This window comes from Delphinus delphis, chromosome 9, assembly GCF_949987515.2.
Source record: "Delphinus delphis chromosome 9, mDelDel1.2, whole genome shotgun sequence".
Taxonomy (NCBI): Eukaryota; Metazoa; Chordata; class Mammalia; order Artiodactyla; family Delphinidae; genus Delphinus; species Delphinus delphis.
In genome coordinates, this window is record NC_082691.1 from 19,519,775 (window position 1) to 19,540,740 (window position 20,966).

At 40.6% G+C, this 20,966-nt stretch overlaps 1 protein-coding gene and 1 pseudogene across 3 annotated transcripts in view; one reads left to right on the plus strand and one right to left on the minus strand.

The window, feature by feature from the left end:
* Positions 1–20,966, plus strand: part of SRPK2 (SRSF protein kinase 2) — a 224,331-nt gene that overhangs the window by 29,154 nt on the left and 174,211 nt on the right. The window lies entirely within an intron of this gene.
* LOC132430605 (small ribosomal subunit protein eS26 pseudogene) lies at positions 13,063–13,686 on the minus strand (annotated as a pseudogene).

Here is a 20,966-nt window from a genome sequence, read left to right on the forward strand (position 1 = left end):
TGCAGGATCTTTTTAGTTGCAGTATGGGGACTTCCCAGTCGCGGCATGCTGACTCTGAGTTGCAGCATGCATGTGGGATCTGCTTCCCCGACCAGGGATTGAACCTGGGCCCCCTGCTTTGGGAGTTCAGAGCCTAACCCACTGGACCACCAGGGAAGTCCCCATTTGTTAGGTTTTTTTCTTCTTTTTTTTTTGCGGTACGCGGGCCTCTCACCGCAGTGGCCTCGCCCGTTGTGGAGCACAGGCTCCGGACGCGCAGGCTCAGCAGCCATGGCTCACGGGCCCAGCCACTCTGCGGCATGTGGGATCTTCCCGGACCGGGGCACGAACCCGTGTCCCCTGCATCGGCAGGCGGACTCTCAACCACTGCGCCACCAGGGAAGCCCCATTTGTTAGGTTTTTGATGTATGTATACACCTGTGAAACCATCATTACAGTCTTAATTATAAACATATCCATAACCCGCAGAAGTTTCTTTCTGCCAAGTTGTAATCCTTCCCTTCTGTCCCTGTTGATCTATCATGTAGATTAGTTTGCATTTTCTAAATTTATATAAATGGAGCCATACAGCATGTATCCTGCTGTGTCTTGTTTCTTTCAGTCAGCATACCTATTTTGAGATTTGTCCATCTTGTTGAGTGTATCCGTATTTCATTCCTTTTTATTGCTGAGTAGGATCCCATTGTATGGATATACCACAGTTTGTTTATATTTGTTATTTGTTGATGGATATTTATTTTCAGTTTTTGCTTTTATAAAGAACCTGTGGTGAACATTTGTGTATAGGTCTTTCTGTGGGCCTGTGCTTTCATTTCTCTTGGGTAAATGTGTGATGACTGGATCATATAATAGGTGTATCTTTAGGTTTTTAAGAAAGTGCCAAGTATTTCCCCAAGAGCCTCTACCATTTTTTCCCACCAGCTTATTTAAGACATCCAGTTCCTCCATATCCCTGTGAATACTTGGCATGGCCAGTCTCTTTAATATTTTGGCATTCTAACAGGTATGTGGTGACATCTCATGGTGTTAATTTTCATTTTCTGGTGACTAATGCTGTTGAACATCTTTTCATGTTCTTATTTGTCATCCCTAGATTGTCTTTGGTGAAGTGTTTGTCTTTTGGGAGTGGGGGGGACGCGATGTGCAGTTTGCAGGATCTTAGTTCCCCCACCAGGGATTGAACCTGGGCCCTCATCAGTGAAAGCGCAGAGTCCTAATCACTGGACCGCCAGGGAATTCCCTGTTTGGTGAAGTGTCTGGTTAAATCTTTTAACAATTAAAAAAATATATTGGGTTGTTTGCTTATTATTGAGCTTTGAGACTTCTTTTATATATTCTGGGTACAAGTCCTTAATCAGTTATGTGATCTACAAATATTTTCTCCCATTCTGTGGCTTGTCTTTTCATTTTCTGCCTTCTTTTTGTTGCGGTACGCAGGCCTCTCACTGTTGTGGCCTCTCCTGTTGCGGAGCACAGGCTCCGGACGCACAGGCTCAGCGGCCATGGCTCACGGGCCCAGCCGATCCGCAGCATGTGGGATCTTCCCAGACCGGGGCACGAACCCACGTCCCCTGCATCGGCAGGCGGACTCTCAACCACTGCGCCACCAGGGAAGCCCTGACATTTTTTTTTATGTAATTTTTTTTTAATTTATTTTTGGCTGCGTTGGGTCTTCGTTGCTGCGCACGGGCTTTCTCTAGTTGCGGCGAGTGGGGGCTACTTTTCATTGCGGTGTGCAGGCTTCTCCTTGTGGTGGATTCTCTTGTTGCGGAGCACGGGCTCTAGGTGCGCGGGCTTCAGGAGTTGTGGCTTGCGGGCTCTAGAGTGCAGGCTCAGTAGTTGTGGTGCATGGGGTTAGTTGCTCCGCGGCATGTCAGATCTTCCTGGACTAGGGATTGAACCTGTGTCCCCTGCATTGGCAGGCAGATTCTTAACCACGGTACCACCAGGGAAGTCCCCATTTTCTGACACGTTTTGAAGAACAGAAGTTCTTAATTTTGATCAAGTCCAGTTTACCAAAATTTCCTTTTTTTTTTTTTTTTTTTTGTGGTACGCGGGCCTCTCACTGTTGTGGCCTCTCCCATTGCGGAGCACAGGCTCTGGACACGCAGGCTCAGCGGCCATGGCTCACGGGCCCAGCCGCTCCGCGGCATGTGGGATCTTCCTGGACCAGGGCACGAACCCGTGTCCCCTGCATCGGCAGGCGGACTCTAAACCACTGCGCCACCAGAGAAGCCCCAAAATTTCCTTTTTATATACATGCTATTTCACAAAGATCGCCTTCTTATGTTTTTTTCTAGATGTTTTATAGTTTTCACTTTTTCTATTTTGAGCTAATTTTTGTGCCTCAAATACATAAATTTTGTGGATCAAAGTTCTTTTTTTTTTAAACAAATGACTATCCAGTTTTTCCAGCACTTTTTGTAGAAAAGATTATTCTTTCTCCACTGAATTGCTTTTGCACCTTTGTCGAAAATTAGTTGACCATATATGTGGACTGTTTCTATTTTTGGACTCTATTGATTTGTCTGTCTTGTCACACTGTCTTGATTACTGTAGATTTAATAATGACTTGAAGTCAGGTGGTGTAAGTCCTCAAAATTTGTTGTTTGTCTAAGTTCTTTTGGTTATTCTAAGTCCTTTGGCCATGGCTCACGGGCCCAGCCGCTCCGCGGCATGTGGGATCTTCCCGGCCCGGAGCATGAACCCGTGTCCCCTGCATCGGCAGGCGGACTCTCAACCACTGCGCCACCAGGGAAGCCCAGTCCTTTGTATTTTTATATGAATTGTAGGATCACCTTGTCAGTTTCTACCAAAAAATGCCTATTTTGATTGGGATTGCATTGAATCTATAAATAAATTTGTGATAAATGACATCTTAATGATATTGAGTGTTTGCTCCATGAGCCTGATAATTCTGTGTTCATTTAGGTTGTCTTTAATTTCTTTCAGCAACATTTTATAGTTTTCAGTGTGTTGGTCTTGCACATCTTTTGTTAGATTTATCCGTAAGAATTTAATATTTTTGATGCTATCACTAGTGGTATATATTTTTAAATTTCAGAATTTTACTTTATTATAGTTAGCACTTACGTAAATCATGTTTATGATTATGGATTCTGGAATTAGACTTGGATTAAAATGCAGCTTTGCCACGTTTTTTTAAAAGATTTATTTATTATTTATTTTATTTATTTTTGGCTGCATTGGGTCTTAGTTGCGGCACATGGAATCTTCTTTGAGGCGTGAGGGCTGTTTGTTGTGGCGCACAGGCTTCTCTCTAGTTGTGGCGTGTAGGTTTTCTCTTCTCTAGTTATGGCGCACAGGTTCCAGGGCCCGTGGGCTCTGTAGTGTGCGGCACCCAGGATCTCTAGTTGAGGTGCGTGAGCTCAGTAGTTGTGGCACGCAGGCTTAGTTGCCCCACGGCATGTTGGATCTTAGTTCCCTGACCAGGGATCGAATCTGCGTTCCCTGCATCGTAAGGCAGATTCTTCACCACTGGACTACCAGGGAAGTCCCTGCCACTTTTTTTTTTAACTAACTTTATTTTTTTAAATTTATTTCATTTTATTTATTTATTTATTTTAGCTGTGCTCGGTCTTTGTTGTGGCATACGGGCTTCTCTAGTGCGGTGCGCGGGCTCTCTAGTTGCGGTGCTTGGGCTCTACAGCGTGTGGGCTCAGTAGCTGAGGTGCACCTGTTTAGTTGCAGTATGTGGGATCTTAGTTCCCCGATCAGGGATCGAACCAGGGCCCCCTGCATTGGGAGTGTGAAGTCTTAACTGTTGGACCACCAGGGAAGTCCCTGCCACTTCTTGTGTGACATGAATTAAGCAAAAGTCATTCAGTCTCTCTGAACTTGTTTTCATCAGTAAAATGGAGAATGCTTATAGATGGGGTTTCTTAACCTTGACAGTGTAGATTCCAGTCACAGCTGCTCAGACTGACAAATGAAAAATGTCTTCAGACATTGCCAGATGTCCCTGGGTAGGGGTGAGACGGACAGGATATAAAAATCACCCCTGATTGAGAACCATTGGTTGTTCTAACTTCATGAGATTACTGTGAGGGTTAACTTGATATGTATGGAAAGTTTAGAGGACTTATCTATGGCAGGCGGTGATTGAGTGATACTATATCACACATTCTTCAAGTTGTTTTGGCAACTTAAGGTATTTTGTTTACTCTAAATAAGCTCAGAATAGACAGTCTCTGGAAAGAAATTATTTAATTATGTCTTAGAGTCCAGGGAACTTTTTTTTTTTTTTGCGGTACGCGGGCCTCTCACTGTTGTGGCCTCTCCCGCTGTGGAGCACAGGCTCCGGACGCGCAGGCTCAGCGGCCAGGGGCCTAGCCACTCCCCGGCATGTGGAATCCTCCTGTACCTGGGCACGAACCCATGTCCCCTGCATCGGCAGGCGGACTCTCAACCACTGCGCCACCAGGGAAGCCCCAAAATTTATTTACTGATTTTATTTATTTGGTTTCACTGGGTCTTAGTTGCAGCATTCATGTGGGATCTGGTTCCCTGACCAGGCATTGAACCCGGGCCCCCTGCGTTGGGAGCGTAGAGTCTTATCCATTGCACCACCAGGGAAGTCCTAGGGAACATTTTTAAGAAAAATATTTATTTATTTATTTGCTGCTTTGGATCTTAGTTGCGGCATGCGGGATCTTCTGTTGCGGAACGAGGCTTCTCTCTAGTTGTGGTGCATGGGCTCCAGAGCGTGCAGGCTCATTAGTTGCAGCGGGTGTGTGGACTCCGGAGTGGGCGGGCTCAGTAGTTGTGGTGCGTGGGCTCTCTGGCTGTGCCGCGCGGGCTCATTTGCCCCGTGTATGGGATCTTAGTTCCCCAACCAGGGATCCAACTCGCGTCCTCTGCATTGCAAGACGGATTCTTAACCATTGGACTACCAGGGAAGTCCCCAGGGAAAATTTGATAAAGAAATAATTTGGTGTGGGTGTTTTATACTAGTTTGAGAAGGTATATCTAATTACATGTCTGCATGGCAGTCAGAAAGAAATGAAGAAATGGAGAATCATTAAGAAATTAAACTGTTGTCTACTTTCTCTTGTGTCACATCTTCCTGGTGTGGTTTTATTATATTATGTCAAAGGTTGTGGCTCTCCAGAATATCAGTTATAAAAATCAAGTGTGTTTCAAAATGCCGTTAGCTTCACCTTGCCTGATGGCCATGTGTTGTTTCTTTGCTGTTCATCATTCATTTCATCATCTATGAAAAGAGCACCCTAATTTCATTTTGCAAAATCGTACAGTATTGAGAGTGTTAGTGGAAGTGCAGCTGGGGGGATCTTGCCTTAGCCAAGAGATAGGCACTGGACGCAGTCTAAACCTGGAGTTTCCTCCCTGGAATTTGCATCCTGTGCCCAGTGATTGGAGACCCTGTGAGGTTCCCTGTAACTTTCTAACAACTCTCCTTCTGAATGGAGTTGGTTATAACAAATTGATGTTTACCCCTTCTCTCAAATAGCATAGATAAAATCTGCAAAGGGCCCAGAATTGCTTTGAAAACTGATATATAAGTATGTACTTTTCATACATATTATCTTATCTGATTTTAACATCATATTTCTTTGTCTTCATTTCTTTGATTTTCCTACCAGTGGAGGGCTGTTTTGTGAGAATAAATCTGATCTACAAAAAAATGTCATCTGAAAAAAAAAATGTCATCTGAGAATGTCCAACCTTTTTTTTTGTGATATGCAGGCCTCTCGCTGTTGTGGCCTCTCCCGTTGTGGAGGACATGCTCCGCAGGCGCAAGCTCAGTGGCCATGGCTCACGGGCCCAGCCCCTCTGCGGCATGTGGGATCTTCCTGGACCGGGGCACGAACCCATGTCCCTTGCATCAGCAGGCGGACTCTCAACCACTGCGCCACCAGGGAAGCCCTGTCCAACCCTTTTGAGTAAATTTTCTTAGGTCTGTGTTTGGTGCTATAGACTTGTATGACTGACACAGTGAAGTAATTTTAACACTAGTAAGCCAGAGAGTAGGAAATGTTTTACATTCAAGAAAGCCTCTCATTTCCCATTTTTAAAAGACTGTTATTCCTTCATAGGTTGGAATAGTTTTAGTATGTTTAATTGTAGGGATGAAGATCTCTGTCTCAGACTGAATACCAGGCAGAGGTTGTAGAAGTCCATGGTTCATCCTATGGAGGGAATGATGAAAACTGACATTTGTTGTCTTTCCTTTCTCTTGTCTTGGATGCAGATGGCCTTTCTGGATATTTAGAAGGAGATTGATTAGGACATGGCTAATCTTGTGATTGCCTGATGAGTTTTAGGCCAAGATATAGTTTGAGGAATTGCAGTCTTGGAAAGTGGATGAGGTTAGGTAGAAGTTGGTAAGCTTGTTAATTAAAATAGAAAGATGGCCAGTGCCAGCTTCCAGGGCATCCCTTTCAATGGCAGTTTAACATTTCTTGGGAAATTAAAGCAGAAGGCATTTGTTAGGCTTCGTTTACTATTTAACTTTACTTAGAAGTAAATTACTGTGCTTAAAGGATCTTGTTTTAAAAGATAGACTTGAAGCTTCCATTTTAGGAAGGAGTTCCATCATTGGTAGGAAACTGGTATTTAAAATGTTAGTATTTAGTCTATTAAGATTATATAGTACAGTTTTAACTTTGTTCTTTTAGACATAACTGTCTTTGTACTGTTCACAGTGTGAATGTTTATTCAATATTTTATAACACCTCCCAGAAAGTTTTAACTAACATCAAGGTGTTTTGTTTGTTTGATTTGTTTTATGGTTGGGAAATTAGTATTGAAAATATAACATGAGTTCTGAAAATATCTGTTATGCCCTTTTAAAGGAGGGCAGTGGTTGTGCTTTGCTTGTTTGCGGATCACAGTATCTGGAATTTCAAAGAAGATTAGCAGGTGATCTCAGTAGAAACCCCCTGTGCTGTTAAAAATTGTTGATAAAAATGCATATCCTTTAATCACAGGAAAGCCACTGGAAAAACACTGTCATGGTTGTTTTCTTCATAGTTTATAATAGATTAGTAGCTATACATTAGATTGTGGGAAAATGTAGAGTAGGCTGGGATGGCTGGGGGTACATATGCCATTTATAGTGAAAGATAAAACTGTTCTCTATATGTTGTAGCTTGTATTTGAAATGTTCTTATTATTCTTTTCTTCAACTTATGTATCAGCAGTTCTCAAACATTTTTGTCTCAGGACCGCTTTATGCACTTAAAAATCATGGAGGACTACCAAATAGCTTTTGTTTATGTGGGTTATATCTTATCAGTATTTACTATATTAGATTTATCAATATTTATTAGAAATTTAACTTAAGTTAAAAATTATTTGTAAGTAAATTTATTGTTATTTAAAATGATCACATCATGGTCACATAAATAACATATTTTTTAAGTGAAAAATAACTTTTCCAAAACAAACATTTACTGAGAAAATGGCATTGCTTTACATTTTTTGTAAGATTCTTTAAATGTCTGACTTAACAGAAGACAGTTGGATTCACATATTTACTTCTTTGTTCTGTCTATTGTGATGTACTGTTTGCATTGAAGCAGGGGTCCCCAACCCCCGGGCTGAGGACTACTACCGGTCCTCGGCCTTTTAGGAACCTGGTGGCACAGCAGGAGGTGAGCGGCGGCGGGAGAGTGAACAAAGCTGCATCTGCCGTTCCCCATCGCGCTCCCCATTGCTTGCATTACCTCCTGAACCATTGCTCACATTACCGTCCGAACCATCCCCCTCCCCCCACCCCATCCGTGGAAAAATTGTCTTCCATGAAGACACCGTCTCTGGTGCCAAAAAGGTTGGGGACCGCTGCGTTGAAGTATATATGAAGGAAATCTGGCCTTGGATAGATTTACTGTTAGGAGAACAGTGTTTTTATAGCCTTCTCACATAATTGTGGATATTTTTTATTACTACACTAAAACTTGGCAAATGTTAGAAGGAAGGTTGGTAGAAGAAAGGTTGTATTGTGGAATCTGAACCCATATTGATGGACTTTAACATAACTGTTGCTTTAAAATCTGTTGATTTTCTTGCAATTTAAATGACTTTTCCCTCCATACATGATTATGTAATATCATTTGGAAAATATTAGCTTACCGAGTTATGCAGATCTTCCAAATGTTGACACATACAGTAATCAAAATTAACACTTGTTAACATCTTATCAGAAAGTGTTTAATTATTGAGACTGGTCACACTTAGGGTGGCAGGTATAAGTTTTATAGATTTCTAATATTCTCTTGCAACCTTAAATTTTATCATCAGCAACAAATACTTTCATCTGTTTTTCTTTAATTGATAGGTTCTCTTCACTCATTTTTAAGAAAATGTCTGCCATATACCCAAGTCTGAGTAAGCATAATTTGTATATATGTTCTTTCAAGTAAAAATGATGTTTCATGAAAAAAGTGGCTCGTTCAGCTCACAACTCAGTTGTCCGAGTGCTTTTTCTTGAGAGAGGTATCATATTTTGGTGGGCAGCAGTAGTTTTTATGTGCATTTTGTTACACAGAATTTTTAAAGTATAAGCATGGAGATTAGTAAAAATAAATTTTACTTCCTCATTAAGGCCCTTCTTAAGTGAAAAGCACCCCCCCCCCTTTTTTTTTTAAGATAGTGGTGAAGTATACACTGACTGGTACAGGTAGGGATCATTGCTTTGATTCCTGCTAAGGCACCAGCACTTTTACCCACCATTATTATTGCACCATCAGTGGAAGAAAGCAAACAGTATTTTAGTAGTATTCTCAGGGGCCACAGAAGTCCTTGAAAATATACCATCTGAACATAATCAGCTTTGCTTCTTTCTAATTTGTGTATGTTTTATTTGGGCCCTGCTTTGAATGAACAGTGTCACTCAGCATTCAAGACTCAGTTATTACTGAATTTTTCTGGAAATCTCAGTTTGATGATATTTCTTCCTTCAGCATTTTGTTACAGTATTTAGCACAATGTGATGGTGTGAGCTTCTTGAAGATGAGAACTGTCTATTAATCTCATCATATTCTCCTATTCTTGATGCATAGTACCTAGATCACAGTACATGACCAGTAAATACTTGTGAAATGAAGCAGGTGATTGAAACAGACATCTAACAATGCCAAACCTAGCCTGGGATCTTTACTAAAAGAAAAAATGGCCCTGTATACCTGTATTTAAAATTCCTGAGGAAATGTTTTTTGGGCACAGAACATTAAATATTATTTATAATGATGACCCAGAGTTATCATAAAAGATAAAATTATACTTATTGGTCTTTGTGTGAGAACAGGATTTCCATGACTAATTAATGCAAAAATGGATCAAAGGAGCAAGTTTGAATGTCTTTGTTGAAAACCGTTTGTAAAATAGGAAATAGGAATAGAAAGACCTTTCCTTAAAATCATTAAAAAAAAAAAAAATCAGGGCTTCCCTGGTGGCGCAGTGGTTGAGAGTCCGTCTGTCGATGCAGGGGATGCGGGTTCGTGCCCTGGTCCGAGAAGATCCCACATGCCGCGAAGTGGCTGGGCCCGTGAGCCATGGCCGCTGAGCCCGTGCGTCCGGAGCCTGTGCTCCGCAACGGGAGAGGCCACAACAGTGAGAGACCCGCGTACCGCAAAAAAAAAAAAAAAAAAAAAAAAAAAAATCAGTCTTAATGATAGTCTTGATCATGGTAAATGTTATGTATATTGCCATTCCCATTAAAATCAGGAACTAGATTGGTTGACAGTTCTCCCTCATTGTTGCTTGGTGTTAATTCTGTAAATGTTGGTGCAGTCAGATATAAAAACTAAACAAAACGTATACAAATTAGAAAGAAGCAAAGCTTATTATTTTCAGATTACTATGTTGTCTACTTGAAATCTGAGAATAATATGTATTTTGAAAATTATAATCAATAAGAGTTAAAGTTAACTTCTAAAGGAAAAAATCAGTAATTTAAAAGTATTTCAACAATAATGAAAACCTCTGTTTACAAAAGAATACCAAAATTATGATTTCTCTTTTGTAATTGACATTTAAGCAGGTAAATAATTTGGACAAGTTACATAATTAGAACATGAACAGTTAAGGTCAGTGCTTTTAACTTGTGACTCTTAGGTGAGACAGATTATTTAAAAAAATCCTGTAACAATTTTCCCCAAATTTATTCAAAGATAAAGTTTCAAGTCAACTTTTATTTTTGCCTCATAATAATTTCAGATGAGTACTGTGTTTATCTTAAAGCATTTTCAGGTTTCAGTTGTAGGAATTACATTGAAAAGCATTTTCTTATTTCTTTTTTAAAGTTTTTTTTTTTAGTTACGAGAAATTTGAAACTTAGAAGTTGAGCCAATAGCATATTAAATCCCCAGCACCTGTCACCTAAATTAAAAAATTATTAGTTTTGCTCCATTTCTTCTATTTTTTTCCCTTTTTGTGAATACGTTTTAAAGCATATATAGGATACATTATTTCACTTCTACATACTTCCATATGCATGACTGTTTCAGCATGGGCTGCCACAAGAAAATACCATAGACTGGGTGGCATGAACAACAGAAATTTATTTTCTCACAGTTCCGGAGGCTAGATGTCTGAGATCATGTTGCCAGCAAGGTCGGGTTCTTGTGAGGGCCATCCTCCTGGTTTGCAGACAGCTTTCTGGCAGAGTTCTCACTTGGAGAGAGAGTAAATTAAATTCTCTGATATATCTTCTTATAAGGGCACTAATCCCATCATAAGGGCCCTACCCTCATAATGTCATCTAAACCTAATTACTTACCAAAGGCCCCATCTCCAAATACTATCACATTGTTGGTTTAAGACTTCAGTGCATGAATTTTGGGCTGGGGAGAGGGGATACAATTCAGTTCATAGCAGTGTCTACAAGATTTGTACATCTTTTTGTGCATAATCACAGTGCCATATTATATCCAACAGAATTAATAAAATTCTTTGTTGTCATCTAAAACCCAATCTATATACACATTTCCACAGGTACTTAGTCATTTTACAGTTGATTTGTTAGAATTGGGATCCAAAAATAAGTCCATGTGTTACATTTGTTTGTTATGCTTTTTAATCTGGGTCGCTAAAAGGGTGGTTTTAAAAAGCAGTGCAGTGGGACAACTGGCTTTTTCTTTCAACAATAATTGTGTAAAAAAAAAGTGAAGGAGAAAAAAATAATAAAAAAAGGGAAGAAGGAGAGGGGAGGGACTTCTGTAGAGTAAAAGTAACTTAAAGTGCAAAATAAACAAATGTGGTATATGGATTTTTTTTTTTTGGATCCTTATTCTAACAACTCAGCTGTAAAAAGGTGGAAATATCCTGAATTCTTTAGCTCCAATATTCTAGAAAATAGGGGCGTGTAAACATTTGAATTTTAAAGAAAAAAATTCCAAAAGTATTTTAATTAAATAAAGATTTTTATAGTTCTCACAAATTACCATTGTATTTTAGTTTTAAAACAGTCTTAACACATGAATGAAAATTTTATGTGAGGATATTGTTAGAACTCAAGATACAATTAACTCATGATACAGCTTTAAAAACTTCTCCAGGGCTTCCCTGGTGGCACAGTGGTTGAGAGTCCGCCCGCCGATGCAGGGGACACGGGTTCGTGCCCTGGTCCGGGAAGATCCCACATGCCGCGGAGCGGCTGGGCCCGTGAGCCATGGCCGCTGAGCCTGCGCGTCCGGAGCCTGTGCTCCGCAACGGGAGAGGCCACAGCAGTGAGAGGCGCACGTACCACAAAAAAAAAACAAAAAAAAACTTTTCCAAAGCTGAATTCATCACAGTAGTTTTATAAAAGTACAAAGAACACTACTAAGATTTAAAAAAATTTTTTAAATTTATTTATTTGGCTGCATTGGGTCTTAGTTGCAGCACGTGGGATCTTTCGTTGCGGCATGCAGGATCTTTCGTTGTGGCACGAGGGCTTCTCTAGTTGTGGCACGTGGGCTCAGTAGTTGTGGTGCATGGGCTTAGTTGCCCTGCAGCATGTGGGATCTTAGTTCCCCTACCAGGGATCAAACCTACGTCCCCTGCATTGGAAGGCAGATTCTTTCTTTCTTTCTTTTTTTTTTCGGTATGCGGGCCTCTCACTGTTGTGGCCTCTCCCGTTGTGGAGCACAGGCTCTGGAGGCGCAGGCTCAGTGGCCATGGCTCACGGGCCTAGCCGCTCCGCAGCGTGTGGGATCTTCCCAGACTGGGCCACGAACCTGTGTCCCCTGCATCGGCAGGCGGACTCTCAACCACTGTGCGATCAGGGAAGCCCGGAAGGCAGATTCTTAACCACTGGACCACCAGGGAAGTCCCTGCTAAGATATTTTTGACTGTAGTGAATATTTGAGGTGGAATAACATTATTGAAATATGATTTTAACCAGTAGATGGCAACAAATCAATATCTGAATGTAGTTTTAAGAAAATTGCAGGAGAAATAGTATAAGTCATCAACAAGGTACATTAGATTTTTTTCCACAAATAAACATTTTGTGCTTATGTCTTTAATATATGCTTTCTTGCTTGCTTATTTATTTATTTATTTATTGCTGCATTGGGTCTTAGTTGCTGCGTGCGGGCTTTCTCTAGCTGTGGTGAGCGGGGGCTACTCTTCGTTGGGGTGAGCAGGCTTCTCATTGTGGTGACTTCTCTTGTTGCGAAGCACAGGCTCTAGGTGCGCGGGCTTCAGTAGTTGTGGCACATGGGCTCAGTAGTTGTGGCTGATGATCTCTGGAGCGCAGGCTCAGTAGTTGTGGCACATGGGCTAGTTGCTCTGTGGCATGTGGGATCTTCCCGGACCAGGGATTGAACCGTGTCCCCTGCATTAACAGGTGGAATTTTCTTTTTTTTTTTTTTTTTGCGGTACGCGGGCCTCTCACCGCCGTGGCCTCTCCCGTTGCGGAGCACAGGTTCAGCGGCCATGGCTCACGGGCCCAGCCGCTCCGCGGCATGTGGGATCTTCCCAGACCGGGGCACGAACCCGTGTTCCCTGCATCGGCAGGCGGACTCTCTCAACCACTGCACTACCAGGGAAGCCCCCAATGTTTGCTTTTTAATTAGAAAAATTAATATAGATTTTCTTTTTATGTGATATGCATTGTTCATTTTAAAGCCGTGATTGATTTTTGATAGTTGGATGATTAGTTTATAGTTGTATTTAAAAACTGAGCATTACTGCAGTTATTTGGTTTATTAGTTGGTAGAAGCTAGTAATCAGTGGTGATTTGGGGAATTATTTATTTTTTTAAAAGTATAATTTCCATTTTATTGTCTTTCCAGGGGACAGTATTTCTTTAGTCTTTAAGAACTTTGCTCCTTACATGGGCTTTGGTGGAGGTCGTAGGGCAGCACCAGCAGGTCTAAATCGGGGTGGAGGTGTTCGGTCCTTCTGGACTTCCCGAGAACAATGCTTGACTACCTTGCTGTGAATGGCACAACTCACGCAGTAATGCACTTTCACATACAGCTTGGGAAGCACATAGGCGTCGAAAACACTCGCTTCGGAAATGTCCCTGACGGCTGCGGCCTCTACGATGTTCCGAATGACGAACTTCTTAATGGCCTTATTCTTGGGCATGCAACGGGTACAGTTGGTACAGCGAATAGGCTGCACATGGCCACGGCCCTTTTTGGCACGACCATTGTTCCTTATTTTCTTGGTCATCTTGGAAGCGAGGAGCCGGAAGAGTGGAAATTATTTTTATTTGCCTTGCTTTATTAGAAGTTTAATAATCATCTAGTTAGTAAGTAATGTTATTTAACTTAGTAAAAATAAGTTTATACTTTTTAAGAAAACAAACTGTAGAACTGTGTGATAGAAAAAATTGGGAAAAATCTGTGTTCATCAGTATGGGTTATATTTCCATGATTATTGTAATGCTGTGTAAATGCTGTAGATCTGTTGGTATTTTTATCAGCTATACACACAGCACTGCATCAGAAAGTTTGATACCTGACACAAAAGTGTAGCACCTTTGTGAAGTTTTCCAACAACTCAGTACTATGTATTGTTGATGGATATGTGTATATTCTCTCTCTGTTTCTCTGTCTCTTGTAAAACTTTATGAAAATGGACTGGCAGGGTTACATCAGAAAGTTACTGCTGTTTGGAAGTAGCAGAGGAAATTGGGACTTGAGTTTGTTTTAAAGGGTTAATTTAGCTATTTTTTGTAATATTAGCAGTTGTTAATTCTGAAAAGCCGGAATGAATCTTTGTTAACAATACTTTTTGTTCTTTTCTGTATCTTTTGAATTAAAATAGACACGACTGAACATAAATAATCCTGAGCAGAGCAGCTAGTGATTACAAAATGTTAATTATTTGTGACTTCAAGTTAAAAAATTTAACAATATATACATTTTGCATTTTGTCCATATATACAAACTAAATGTCATTATTTATTACTTGATAAAGTAAACATTTTAGGTATTATTTAATCTATACTCATCTTTCTGATGTAAACTTAATGCATCACAATTGATATAGTTACATATTTGTAGGCCTTTTGGTGGTTTCTTATTTTTTATTTTATAAACGTCCCTTCGGCAGATATCTTTTGTGCAGTTAGTTCTGAGAGGAGGAAGAGTTAATTTTTGGTAAATAAGAGTCTATTGAGTCTAAAGGTAAGAGCAATGCTATAGTTTCTACTATTTATTTTTAGATTGTCTTTATTTTTATCGGGTTTTTCTTTTTTAATTGAACTTTGGGAGTTCCCTGGCTGTCCAGTGGTTAAGACTTTGCCTTCCAGTGTGGGGGGGGAGGCAGGGCAGGGGGTTGTGAGTTCAATCCCGGGTCGGGTAGCTGGGATCCTACCTGCGTCATGGCCAAAAAAACCCCCAAAAAACATAAAAAAAAGGAAGCAGCAATATTGTAACAAAAATTCAATAAAAGACTTTAAGAAGTCTTTAAAAATTCAATAGAAGACTTTTTTTTAATCTTTACAAAAATAAAATTGCAGTTTAGTTGATGTACAATGTTCTGTTAATTTCTGCTGTCCAGCAAAGTTATTCAGTTATACATGTATACATCCTTTTTATTTGTTTATTTAAAATTTATTTTTATTTATTTATTTATTTTTGGCTGTGTTGGGTCTTTGTTGCTGTGTGTGGGCTTCTCATTGCGGTAGCATCTCTTGTTGCAGAGCGTGGGCTCTAGGCGCCCAGGCTTCAGGAGTCGTGGCTTGCAGGCGCAGTAGTTGTGGCTCACAGGCTCTAGAGCACAGGCTCAGTAGTTGTGGCACATGGGCTTAGTTGCTCTGTGGCATGTGGGATCTTCCCAGACCAGGGCTCGAACGCGTGTCCCCTGCATTGGCAGGCGGATTCTTAACCACTGCGCCACCAGGGAAGCCCTATACATCCTTTTTAAAATATTCTTTTCCTTTACAGTTGATCATAGGATGTTGAATGTAATTATCTGTGTTATAAGTAGGTCCTTGTTTGTCCATTCTGTACATAAAAGCTTACATTTAGATTGTCTTTAAAAAGAGCAAACTAATGTACAGTTCTGTTGATAGTATGTATGTACTTCCCCTTCCTCCTCCCTGGCAACTTTTGGCTTCATGTTTGATTTAGTTTTGTTAGGTGGATAAACGTAGGTGGCTGTGAAGAACATACTTTTCCCATGTAATGATGTATTGTGTAGGAATACGTGCGCTTCTTAGTACTTTAAAATACCATCTTTCATCACTTGCCCTTGTTTCATTTTCTCATTCACGGTGGCCCTGGACTCTTGGCTGCCTGTGGCCTTGTGCTGCTGTTTTCCCTACTCTTCATTTGGCTGGTTTCTTGTTCTTCCTTAAGCCATCGGCTTTGATGTTGTGCCTCAGAGAATTTTTTCATGACCATCCCATCTACAGTGCCTCCTCGGTTGTGTTCTCTTGGAGCAGTGTGTCTTTTCCTCTTTAGTGCTTACAGGAAGTTTCCATTGCCTTTTGTGCTTTTTGCTCATCTCCCTACTAGACTTTAGCTCTGTGAGATCAGGGGCCTTGTGTGCTCTATTCAAACATTCTGAAAATTCAGGGCCTACATCAGTGCTTAGAATGTTATGTGCATTTTAAATAGTTGTTGAATGAATGAACTCTAAATTTAAAGACTTAAGTTTTACATGTCAGAACTCATTTAACTTTCTTCTGTTCGTTCTGTGGTAATGAATTTTTCTCTCCAAAGCTAGAGTATGCTTTCTGGATCAAGATTTTGTTTTCTTGGATTGGAAGAATCAATATTGTGAAAATGACTATACTACCCAAAGCAATCTATAGATTCAGTGCAATCCCTATCAAACTACCAATGGCATTCTTCACAGAATTAGAAGAAAAAATTTTACAATTCGTATGGAAACACAAAAGACCCCGAATAGCCAAAGCAATCTTGAGAAAGAAAAACGGAGTTGGAGGAATCAAGCTCCCCGACTTCAAACTATACCATAAAGCGACAGTAATCAAGACAGTATGGTACTGGCACAAAAACAGAAAGATAGATCAGTGGTACAGGATAGAATGCCCAGAGATAAACCCACGCACATATGGGCACTTAATTTATGACAAAGGAGGCAAGAACGTACGATGGAGAAAAGGCAGCCTCTTTAGTAAGTGGTGCTGGGAAAACTGGACAGCTACATGTAAAAGAATGAAATTGGAACACTACCCAACACCATACACAAAAATAAACTCCAAATGGATTAAAGACTTAAATGTAAGACCAGATACTATAAAACTCTTAGAGGAAAACATAGGAAGAACACTCTTTGACATAAACCACAGCAAGATCTTTTGTGACCCACCTCCTAGAGTAATGGAAATAAAAACAAAAATAAACAAATGGGACTTAATTAAACTTAAAAGCTTTTGCACAGCAAAGGAAACAGTAAACAAGACAAAAAGACAACCCTCAGAATGGGAGAAAATATTTGCAAATAAAACAACAGACAAAGGATTCATCTCCAAAATATACGAAAATATATGGAGCTCAATATCAAAACAAACAATCCAGTTAAAAAATGGGCAGAAGACCTAGACATTTCACCAAGACATACAGATGGCCAAGAGGCACATGAAAAGATGCTCAACATCACTAATTATTAGAGAAATGCAAATCAAAACTACAATGAGGTATCACCTCATGCTGTTCAGAATGGCCATCATCAAAAAATCTAGAAACAATAAATACTGGAAAGGGTGTGGTGAAAAGGGAACCCTCCTGCACTGTTGGTGGGAATGTAAATTGAACAACTATGAACAAGTATGGAGGTTCCTTAAAAAACTACAAATAGAACTACCATAAGACGCAGCAATCCCACTACTGGGCATATACCCTGAGAAAACCATAATTCAGAAAGAGACATGTAGCACAGTGTTCACTGCAGCACTATTTACAATAGCCAGGACATGGAAGCAACCTAAGTGTCCATCGACAGACAAATGGATAAAGAAGATGTGGCACATACATACGATGGAACATTACTCAGCCATAAAAAGAAATGAAATTGAGTTAACTTGTAGTGAGGTGGATGGACCTAGAGTCTGTCATACGGATTGAAGTCAGAAAGAGAAAAACAAATACTGTATGCTAATGCGTATATATGGAACCTAAAAAAAAATTGTCATGATGTACTTAGTGGCAGGGAGGAATAAAGAAGTACACATAGAAAATGGACTTGACATGGGGTGGGAGGGCGAAGCTGGGGCTAAGTAAGAGTAGCATTGACATATATATATTACTGAATGTAAAATAGTTGGCTGGTGGGAAGCAGCAGCATAGCACAGGGCTGGGTGCTTTGTGATGACCTGGAAGGGTGGGCTAGGGAGGATGGGAGGGAGGCTCAAGAGGGAGGGTATATGGGAACATGTGTATGCATATGGCTGATTCTCTTTGTTGTGCAACGGAAACTAACAAAGTATTGTGAAGCAATTATACTCCAGTGAAGATGTATTTAAAAAAAAGGTTTTGGGGCTTCCCTGGTGGCGCAGTGGTTGAGAGTCCGCCTGCCGATGCAGGGGACATGGGTTCGTGCCCCGGTCTGGGAAGATCCCACATACCGCGGAGCGGCTGGGCCCGTGAGCCACGGCCGTTGAGCCTGTGCGTCCGGAGCCTGTGCTCCGCAACGGGAGAGGCCACAACAGTGAGAGGCCCGCGTACCGCAAACAAAACAAAACAAAATTAAGTGCAAAAAAAAGGTTTTGTTTTTATGGATTATTCTTTATATTTAACTTTCTGACACATCTGAAATTTATTGTGTAATATCATGTGAAGTATAATCCAAAGTAATTGTGTAATATCCATTTACCTTAAACTACATTTATTTTGCATTTCTTATTGTTATTTGTGGTTACCAAGGATTTAAAGTGTAAATCTGTAGAGATACTGTTTTAGTCCATTGATTAACGTCTTTTCTGTTGAAACCAGAAAAATCTAGTTTTGGGGGTTTTTTTGTTAATGCATGAAGTTTTGCTATTTTTTTAGCTTTTCAAATCTATTTGTATTTTAAGAAGAGATTTCTTGTAAGGTGAGTGAATAAATTAGATGACTAACAGGCGGTATGACATGGTGAAATATATAAAGATTCAGGCAGTGTGGGAGTAAAGAAAACTTTGGAGGGGGTGGTTGAAACTGGGAAGCAGCCCGTTCTGTGATCAGTATCATGTAAGCTCATATCTGAGCTTGGGGCCCTGTGTCATCCTTTGTTGTTGTTGCTGTTAATACCTTTTACTGCTGGACTGCAGGTTAATTTAAAGCTCCCCACTCCTCACACCCAATCCCCTATATGATCCCAGTCCATTTTGTATGATGTTGTGGTTTATGACTGGAATGAGCCAGGGGTAGATAGAGTCATTTGTGTGGCTCCTTTGGAAAGTCAGGCAATCTGTATTTCTGGTATCTTCTAGAAGAAACTTGTATGTTTGAGAGTTCCTTAAATTCGCTCCTTCAAATTTAGTGCCTCTGTCTTCCATTCATTCAGCAAGTATTGGGCACCTAGTATAAATGGGCATTGCTAAACACCAGGGATACAATAATGAACAAGCAGATGTGGGCCTCTTCCTCTAGCATTTTGTAATCTAGTGGGGGAGTCAGATATATAACAGACAATTATACATGTCAGAATGAATGCAGAGTGATGGGAGAAGCATCAGGTGCGATGGGAAAAACTTTACCCGGATTTGGCAGGGAAAAGGAACATTTCTTGAAGGTCAGGATGCTGGGGAGAGATGAAAAATCAGGAGACTGTGGCAGTGGTTGACAACCTTTTTCTGTGAAGTACCAGATAGTACTTTTGGTTTTTCTGGCCACATCTCTGTTGCAACTACTTAACCCTGTGATTGTAGTGCAAAAGCAGCCATGGACAGTAAAAAAATGAATGAGTGTGGTGGTGTTGGAATCAGACTTTATTTATGGACACTGAACTTTGAATTACATATAATTTTCAGGTGTCATGAAATATTATTCTTTTGATTTTTTTTTCCTCCTGCAACCATTTAAAAATATAAAAACCATTTTTAGCTTACATATAAGAAAAGCAGGTGGTGGGCTGTAGTTTCCTGAGTCCTAGGATATGGTGCTAAAAATCCCATTATCAACTCTTCATAAAAATGAAGCTGTTGTGTAATAGATCTGTAGTCAGTGCGTGTATTATGCTTTTAGTAAGACACACATTTGTAGGTAGGGTTGAAAATTATAGTATTTCTGCACCTCTAGCTGTTCTTTTGAAATATTCCCGTAATTCTGGAAGGTGAAAGTAAAGGATGTTGGGGATTATGAGGGTGTACACGCAGAGGGGCTTGCCTGGTGCAATTAATAGTAAACTTGGAGGGCTCAAATTCTAGTCGTGATCTTGTCAATCATTGGCTCTTCAGTGTTGGGCAGATCATTGCACTTTTCTGTGCCTCGTTTGTGAAAGAGAGAAAATAAACAACATAGATACTGCTCAGTATTACTGCAAATAATAGTATACTTCAAAGCACCATGCAGTGTCAACATTAATATCTTAAAATTACACAGCCATTTCTGGCATCTTCACATATAACATTTAGATGTAAGATGGCATTATGATTGATTACTTTGTGTCACCAAGATGTGTTCTTGAAGAATTCAGGCATCATGCAGATGTTCAGGTATTGTTCTAGGTATGGGGATACACAATAAACAGAAATTGTTCTGTTCTTGTGGGTTATAAATAAATAGATATATCATACCAGTCATAAGTGCTTTAGAGAAAATAAAGGCAAGGGGATAGGTAGGGAGTGTGGGGATGGTGGATGAGGAGGGAACTGGGAGAAAACCTCTAGAAATGAGGTGTGAACCAAGACCTTGAAGATTTGGGGAGTGGAGGAGCTTTCAAGGAGAACATACAGTGCAAAGATCCTGAGGTAAGAAAGGGTTTAGTGTACTTGAGAACAGAATAAAGGCCAGCACGCATATATGAGACCAAGTGATGTAAGGAGGTAGGGGACAGATTTATAGGACCTAGTAGACCATGGAGTTGAGTTTGGATTTTATTCTGAGAAAGATTAAAAGGCTCTTGGAAGATTTTGAGCAAAGGATTGAAATAACCTAAGTCCATTTAAAAGTGATAAATCTTTTCCCCTTCCTCCTCGACAATTATGACCTAAAGCCATTATGTGATGCATAACAAGGTGGGTACTCACAGTGTGAGGAGGGGGTGTGGGGAGCTGTTGGCCCCAAGCAGCTTATTTGGACCCAGGTGGGATGAGAAGGGTGGCCTGGGACAGAGTGTCCATGTTGTGAGGGCCTGGAAGAGTCAGAGCCCAAGCAGGGTGAAGAGGGGATCTCTTTGACCTGGTGGCCTGGTGCGGGATGCTGCAGCTCAGTCAGTTAGGCGAGTGTGCAAAGGGGGGAGCAGACTGCATGGGGAGTCGCCCGTTGTCTCCACCATGTGTAGGGGGTGGTGCGGGTGGAGTGTGAGGATTGAGCCATAGTAATCTGTCAGGCTCAATTTTCTGATCTTGATCATTTTCTTGTAGTTATCTAGAC